This window comes from Copadichromis virginalis, linkage group LG5 (genome assembly GCF_057382275.1).
Source record: "Copadichromis virginalis isolate Kocher_CV1m ecotype Utaka linkage group LG5, C_Virginalis_male_GT1.1, whole genome shotgun sequence".
NCBI classification, from domain to species: Eukaryota; Metazoa; Chordata; class Actinopteri; order Cichliformes; family Cichlidae; genus Copadichromis; species Copadichromis virginalis.
This window is the reverse complement of record NC_140622.1, coordinates 2,233,610-2,242,451: the sequence shown is the minus strand read 5'-3', so window position 1 is coordinate 2,242,451 and position 8,842 is coordinate 2,233,610. Positions and strand designations below refer to the sequence as shown.

Below are 8,842 nucleotides of genomic sequence, written 5' to 3'. Positions count from 1 at the left end.
GCTGCCGCCTTTTGGGTCCTTTTCTACAACTCCACACGGCTTGCCCCCGGCAAACCGTGACACAAACCATCTATTTAACTTCATGAGTTCTGTTTCCACTGTTTTCAGTAATTTCTTTATGTCTTTTCCTGAGCAAACTAAGTTTGTATCATCAGCAAACATCACATATTTTAAAGTATCACTGGCTGTACAAATATCATTTATATAAAGTAAAAATAACTTCGGTCCCAAAACAGATCCTTGCAGAACTCCACAAGTTACTTTTCTAAGTTTAGATTTCATGTTATTAATACTCACATATTGGAACCTATTATTCAAGTAACTATTTAACCACAATTGTACAACACCTCTTAAACCATACCTTTCACACTTCTGCAAAAGTAAAGAATGATCTATCGTATCAAAGGCTTTACGTAAATCAATGAACACACCTATTCCAAACTGTTTTTTATCCACAGCCGTTGCAATATTTTCAATAAATTCCATCACAGCTAGAGATGTTGAGCGATTTCTTCTGAACCCATACTGATGATCATTCAATAAATCATATTTATCAATAAAAGAATCTAGTTTGTTTGCAAATAGTTTTTCAAGAATCTTTGAAAACTGAGGCAGTAAAGATACCGGTCTATAGTTTGACACAATCTGTTTATCACCAGTTTTATATAGTGGGATCACTTTGGCAATTTTCATTTTATCTGGAAAAATTCCAGTTTGAAATGATTTGTTACAAATATATGTTAACGGCTGAAGGACATTATGAAGAACTTCTTTAATTAACGACATGTCAAGGTCATCACAATCTGTGGATTTTTTACTCACCACTTCTACAATGTCACTCTCACAGACTCCACCAAGAAACATTGAGCTACATTCACAAGAAGTAGAATCTACTTCATCATTTCCTCCTGGTACAGAAATCTCTTTTGCCAAGTTGGGACCTACATTAACAAAGTAATCATTAAATTCATTAACTATGCTCTCTGTATTCTCAATCACTACATTACCTCTTGTTACAATACGTGTTGGAGAACATATATTATGTTGATTTTTTATTATCCTATTTAATACACTCCAGGTAGCCTTAATATTACTTTTATATTTTTAACTTGATCTAACTGAAATATAAAAGCTACACAGTGAATGTTTCTTTCCTCCTAAGGTCAGCAGTATTGTACAGATGAAAGATGGCAGTCACTGACATTTCTTTAATGAAACACAGAGGACATGTGCTTGAAAAGAGTAACCACGTTTCCTTACAGCATTACTGTATTATAGAATTTGTGTAGTATCTGTGTTTGGACACTGTGCTTCAAAGATTTTCAGGGCCAAGTAGATTGACTTCACTTTTGCCTGAATCTAGTATTTGAAAATAAAGGCCCTTCTGGCATTTATGTCTTACGAAACAGCTTGCAGCTTAACTAGGTTTTTTTTGTGTCATCAGGCTTCATAGCTAAGGTTTCTTTGAGTTTGGCAGTTTATTCCCTCCTGGGTATCAAAGTGTAAAAATCTTGTAGAATACTCCAGAAGAGTCGAATGTAGTTGCTAAAGGGGCTGAATTAACAGTCTGAATGATTTTCTAAATAAGTTTACAGATTGAGTGAGAAAAATTCCTTTATTAACATTTATAAAAATAAAATGTATTAAAATATTAGATTAAATAACATTTAAATCAGTGACCTAAATTTGCACAAGAAATATAAGGTTGTCAAATATTATGAAATAACTGAAAGAATATAGGAAAGATTCTTGTGGGCAAACTATCAGAAACATGCAGACTTTGTGACCTGTTGAATAAAAATGAGCAATCACCAGTTACTAATGTATGTGGATTGGACTGCCATTTCATTAGTTTGAAACATACAAAAATTGTATACAAATGTGTGTCTCTTTGTCATACAACAAAAAGTTGAAAGGATTAAAATTGTATTTTCTATAAGTATACAGGCTATACGTTTATATTTCTCTTCAGCGCTCCTTCCTACGTTCCAGTGCCAGGGTCCACAGCGGCTGGATGATTGTTCAAATCCACTCATCGAAACAAAAGAATCCACATGAAATTGAATATCAGTGAATATTAATGCATCCATTTAAAAAAAAAAGTAAATAAAGCTTTTTTTTGTCACTGAGCACTGCTACCATAAAAAAAGTAAATAGTGTAAATAGTGGTTAAAGCTGTAAAAAGTGTGATTGGAGTTGAGACTTACATCTACTGGAATTTTGGTGAAAAAGTCATGGTAGAAACTACATCCTCTTTCAATTCTAAGGCTTTATGTATCATAAAAAAATATGTGAAAAATTAAGTACACCCTCGCTGTTCACCACAGGAGTTAAGAGGGTAGGTAGCAGCCAGGTGCTAATCAAATGCACCTGATCAACTGATTATCAACCACCTCAGTAAAATACATGTTTTGGCAGTTTGCTAGTCTGTAGCATTCAGGTGTGCAAATCGCAGTAGATTTAGGCTTAAAAGACTATAAAATAATACCATAAGTGTAGGACGTTTCCTTCCCTGATGTGTTGGATGGGTTCAGCTGTAGGTTTGAAGCAATGAGGGAAGAAAAAAATATTCTACCTCATGGCGAGCAGGTGCTGAGATTGCATACAGCTGAATGAAAGAGAACACTAAGAAAGGCCAACATAGAAACGTTTCCATCCTTTCCCAATGAACCACAAAAGCTAGTTTCAGATGATCTGTTCCTGATGAACCCGCTAAAGAAAGGAGCTATTTTCAGGATCTACAACCAACTTTTGCAAATAGACAGTACAACTACACTGGACCACTTAAGAAATGCTTGGAGTGAAGAACTGGCTAACATCATCACTAAAGATCAATGGACTAAGGCACAAGAACTGGTTCACTCCACTTCTGTCTGCTGCAGGCACGGACTAGTACAATTTAAGGTCCTGCATAGGCTCCATCTGTCTAAATCGAAGGTTTCAAGGATGTTTCCAGGGGCGGACTCAAGCTGTGATCGATGTGGCCAGAATTCTGCCTCGTTGTCACATGTTTTGGACATGTCCTAATATCGCCACCTGCTGGTCTAAAATATTTAAAACTTTGTCTGATGTTTTTAAAAAACAGCTCCCCCAGACCCAGTAATGGCACTTTTTGTTTGTTTTGTTTGTTTTCCGTTGTTTTTTTTTCTCCCCCTCCTTTGTATATACTTATTTAGGTATATGTATGTATAGACACAGATATATGATTGCTTATATAATGGTAATTATACTTTATGTAAAAGGAGAGGAAGGAAGGGAAAACTCTGTCACTGTAAATGAGATACATACTTTGGTGCCTGATTTGAGATATGCGTGGACCCTTTTTTATTCAAAACATTTCATTTGTTCTACAGACAGGCACAATTAAACCCAATATTTAGCTTCATCATTAGGATTTTTATGCGTGACATCTGTTTGTAGACTTATAGAATTGTATGTAATTATACATGTATGTTGTATGTTGAGGTAGGATCAAATGAGTTTACCTTTAAGTCTGTTTGTACCAACCCTTTCTTTGTCTCATTGTTGTTTAAAGTGTATTTTGTTGTTATTTTAGTCATGTTCAAAATAAATCAATCATTCAGTGACAAAAAAAAGTTCATTCAGTGGGCTGGTTTCAGTTGTTCAAATATATTGTTTGTAAGACTGGGGAAACCTGCAGTCAGCTGAGACTGAAGAAGTCACTGGATGAGTGACGATGCGTTTCTCCCACTGAAAACTCTACGTCCAGATGAACAGAATCAACCTCTTGGGATGTCTGGAGTCCTTCATTTCTTAATTCCTTTGAACAGGCACTGTTCAATAATAAAGAGATGTTGGACCTTCCAACCTCACATACAATTCACGATTAACCTTTTCCCTTGTCACGTCTCGCTCGCAGAAGGAACAGTGGATATATTAGGGAAAGATTGTTGAATATGGAGCTGCCAACTAGAAGGAAAAGATGAAGGTAACAGAAGATTTATGTGGTAAAAATTGACATGCAGTTGGTGAGACAAAACAGTAACCTAAGACTAAGCTTAGATGGAGACAGAAGATCCACTGTATTGACCTCTGAAGCAAGGAGCCAAAATATATGCCTTGACATATATACCTTGGCAGACAGCCCGAACAGGAACAAGTAGAAAATCGAGGGGGCAGTGTACTCAAAATGAATAAACTGCCAAAAGTATTCACCCACCCGTCCAAATAATGTAATTCAGGAGTTCCAATCACTCTCATGGCCACAGGTGTATAACATCAAACACCTAGACATGCAGGCTGCAGACAAACATTTGTAAAAAAGTCACTTTCAGGAGCTCGGAGATATGATATATCATCTTTGCTACAAAGGAAGCTGTGAAAATTTCCTTGCTGATAAATATTCCGCTGTCTGCCGTTAGGCTTTATAACAAAGTGGAAGGGATGGGGAATGTCAGCAATTCAGCCATAGAGTGGCAGGCAACTTAATATCACAGAGTAAGATCAGTGGATGCTGAGGCAGGTCGTTAACTTTCTGCAGAGTCAGTCACTACAGACCTCCAAATTTCATGTAGCTTTCAAATTAGCAGACAAACAGTGTGTAGAGAGCTTCATGGGATTTGAGTCCATGGCCAACCAGCTGTATTCAAGCCTTACATCACAAAGCACAGTGTGAAGAGTTGCAAAGCACACCACCACTGGAAACTAGAGCAGCGGTGTTGTGTTCATGATTAATCGTGCTTCTCTTTCTGGAAATCCAAAGGATCAGTCTGGGGTTAGCAGTTGCTAGGAGAACGGTACTTGTCTCACTGCACTGTGTCAAGTGTAGATGGTCATTTTTCAGTGGTTGTGCTCACCGCCCCAGTTCCAGTGGAAGGAACTCCTAACGCTTTAGCATATCAAAACATTTTTGACAACTTCATGCTCCCAACTTTGTGGGAACAGTTTGGGGATTGCCCCTTCTTCCAATATGACTGTGCACCAGTGCACAAAACAAGGTGTATAAATGGAGGAGTTAATTTGGTGTGGAAGAACTTGACTGGCCTGCACAGAGTTGTGACTTAAACTTGACAGAATACCTTTAGGATGAATTCGAGCAGAGGCTGTGAGCCAGGCCTTCTCATGCAACATCTCACAAATGCACTTCTGGAAGACTGGTCAAAAATTCTTGTTAACAAACTCCTAAACCTTGCAGAAAGCCTTCCCAAAAGAGTTGAGAACTATTTAGGTGGACGAGCAAATACTTTGGACAACTTGGCATGTGAAATCTCTGGTTCGGTCTTGTTTTCATCATTTAAGAAATGTGGCTAAGCTGAGCCCGGTTTTATCTTGCTCTGAACTGGAGATTGCTATACGTGCATTTATTTCGTCACGCTTGGATTATTGTAATTCGCTGTTTATGTGTCTAAGCAAAGGTTCTCTGGATCGTCTGCAGGTTGTGCAAAACGCTGCAGTGAGGCTTTTGACAAAATCCTGCAAGTACTCACATGTGACACCGTTGTTATCTCAGTTACACTGGCTTCCTGTTAAATTTAGAGTCGATTTTAAGATCCTGGTCTTGACCTACAGAGCTGTGCACGGACTGGCACCAGCCTACATCTTTGATCTGCTACAGCCCGATGTCCCCAGCAGGTCTTTGACGTCATCTGATCAGGGCTTACTTGCTATAAAAAATACTAAGAGGAGGACTGAGGGTGACAGAGCTTTTGCCACTGTGGCCCCCCGAGACTATGGAACTCTCTCCCCCAAACATTAAGAACTGTTAGTTTTGAGTAGTTTTTAAAAAACTATTCAAAACTCACCTTTTTAAAACTGCTTTTGGTTAATTTTTTGCCTGTTTTATTTTCTCTTTTTAAATCTTTTTATGACTTGTAATCTTATGTGCAGCACTTTGTGATTCTGTCTTGGAAGGTGCTATATAAATAAAAAAATTATTTATTTTACTTAGTGTGTGTTTACAATTGGTAAAACTTGAATTGCAGTGTAAATCACCATTAGTTATTTTAGATCTGATAGATCTCATTGTCAACCAAGTAAAATGAAAAATATGAAATAACCTGTTAAGACACAACAATATTAAATATTACTATAAATGTACCTTTTCAGTTTTCTTTCTGAACACACAGGTAATGTACAGATTGCATATTGTACTAAGTTGCAAAATGAGGATTGGTGGCCAAACCAGGGTTTTTAAACCAATAAAATATTTAACTTCATTGCTTGTGATTGTTGTTTTCATTTCTTTGCTTTTTGGAGCTGATAGTAGACCACTTTTAGAGCACTTTTGTAGAACAACAGTGCTGTGAAAGAGAAGAAGCTGGAGGATGACAGGTAAGATCTAGATTAATTGCTGCTTGATCCTTCTCATTAACTACAGGTGACGTCAATCATCTCATTTTAGCCAAGCTTAACAGCAGCTTAGGAGAACATCTTGATACAACACTTTATTTTGATAAATGATGTTTATGACTGAAGGAAAAAATTAAATCAAGACTTAATTGTTTGCACATGAATCAGGGCTGAAACAACAAATTTGTAAAAAGTGGGTGGTGGTGGCAGAATGAAGGTCAACTCAGTCCACCACCAGAAACAAGTTTTTCATTGGTCAATTCTGTCAGGGTAAGTCGTGCCTATGGGGAAATCATACCCAAGTAAAGCAACGTCCGTGCTTTCGTTTTAGTGTTCTGTTATAGACCTTGTCTCAAGCCTGTTTGCATCTAATGTTTAAATTACTGCCAAATCTGTATAGGGTAAGTGATCTAATGAGCATGAGTGAAAACAGTGTGTTGAGCTTGTCAAGCTTTTTTGTTAAGCTACATTTTGTTGGTTTTTGCCCTTTTGTCTTGGACGGGCAGTTGATTCAAGATCAGCGTGCTAGACAATCTACCAGTGGCTTTGTGTTAACTGAGATCCGCATTTTCTGTTAAACCCCCCCTCATTTATCATTAGTGATCACTTCGGCCAGCATGAGAGAACAATCTTGTCATGGTCTGAGCGATAATTTGCCACTGAGCTCCTCTCACTGGATTCACACCACCCTGCTCCATTTCCCTGGAAGGATATTGTTACACCCCAGCCCAGGGAAAACTGGCGTGCAACATAAGAAAAATAAAAGGAGAAATGCCCCCACACTCCCTGCTCTCAAGGAAGACAAACCAACAAAAAGCAGCTGCCACGGATTTTGCAACAGCCAGTCAATTTATCAAGTCCCAAAAAGTAGCAGGCATCAGGGTGAGCATGGCCAAAACAATAAACAAAAACTCTAGAAATGAAATGCAGCTGGCTTACCTACACAGAAAAGCCCAAACAAAAATTACAGGTGTCTTACCTGCCTCCCTAACCAAAAACAGGAGACAAGGTGCCCAAAGAAAAATGGCTTCTCACTAGTGATGGGCAGATGAAGCCCCATGAAGCACTGAAGCTTTTCATCCAATTGGTTCACCCCAACGCGAAGCTTCATTTGCTCTAGTAGGACACCTACTGGACGTAAAAATAATAGCTGGCATGAATTTGAAGAGTGTGGCATTTTGCACACAGCCTGTAAATGTCAACAACAAAAGGAGTGTGTAAAACATGTATATTGTAGTGATGGCAGTATACTGTGTATATTTATACTGGCAGTATGGGAAATGATTATTTGGAAATGCTTGAAATGGAAACGATCATTTACTGTGAGGTGAGGTGTGGTTGAGGTATGGACAGCTACACACTGAGGCAGTCCTGCCTGTTCACATTTTATTCTGTAAAAACTAAATTTTCACTGCTTTTATGACCTTTTTAGTGGGGGGAACATAGCTAGGATTTAACGATTTAACAAATCTTTTGAATCCTTTGTCCTCCACAATGCTAAATGGCTGGGAGTCCTCAATCACCATGCTGACCAGGTCTTCATCTATTTGAGATTGTTCTCCTGAGGAAAGACAATAAAGATAAAGCACAAATATAAATATCACACACGTAACTTATAACAGTTGTATAATATTGTTATATCATTTAGTAACATTACTGCATGCTATATTATCATTGCATTTGATGGCTCACCTGGTCTTGCTCCACAATCGGTGTTCCCCTTATTCTCATGCAAAGCTCTGTAGTGCCTAAGCATGGATGAGGTGTTGTTATATCCCAGCTCCCTGGCACATAGCAAACACTTCACCTTGTACAAAAGTCAAGACAGCTCAACATAAATTGTATTGCACCATCAGTATTATGAAAATACATCTTCTGTAGAAATTTACATACCTTGTTGGGAGGAATAAGATCAAAATGTTCCCACACAGGGGAGGACATCCTCCTCTTCTTAGCTGGCTCCATTCTCTCCTGACTTTCTCTCCTCACTCTCATAAACCTCCAAACTATCTCCAAACTCTCACTAACCGCAACTCTCCATCAAACACCCACATTTTGAATGAAGTCTGAGGGGTTTATATCGCTGTCATATCTCACGGCAAAGTTCGAACCGCTTCATGAACCAGTCACGTGGTACAGCCGGGCAGCGAGGCTTCGGACGTCATCATTTTCAGCTCCTCCAATAAATGAAGCAAGCCTCGATACGCGCATCGTGGAAACGCCCCTCAATTACTCGACACAAGCTTCGAAGCCTCGATACAGAACGTCACATCACTACTTCTCACCCCTACAGCTACCGAGTAAGAAAAAGTGTCAACAACACAGGGAAGATCACAACCATGACAAACTGAAACACAGGGCTTAAATACATAGAGGGAGCAATCAGGGCATGGACAACAGGAGGGAAACACAGCTGGGGCAAATCAGAACTGACGAGACAAGGAAGTGTAACCTGAACACACTGAGATAAGACAGACCTTCAAAGTAAAACAGGAAACACATAACAGTCACGCCTAAAACAAAACACTGACAA

At 38.6% G+C, this 8,842-nt stretch overlaps 1 long non-coding RNA gene across 1 annotated transcript; it reads right to left on the bottom strand.

Moving 5' to 3' along the window:
* Positions 1 to 7,647: 7,647 nt before the first annotated feature.
* LOC146708738 (uncharacterized) lies at positions 7,648 to 8,395 on the bottom strand. The gene is made up of 2 exons (XR_014920624.1): positions 8,203 to 8,395; positions 7,648 to 8,116 (listed from the first exon to the last, which is right to left on the bottom strand). It is a non-coding gene; the product is annotated as an uncharacterized LOC146708738 (long non-coding RNA).
* Positions 8,396 to 8,842: the final 447 nt, after the last annotated feature.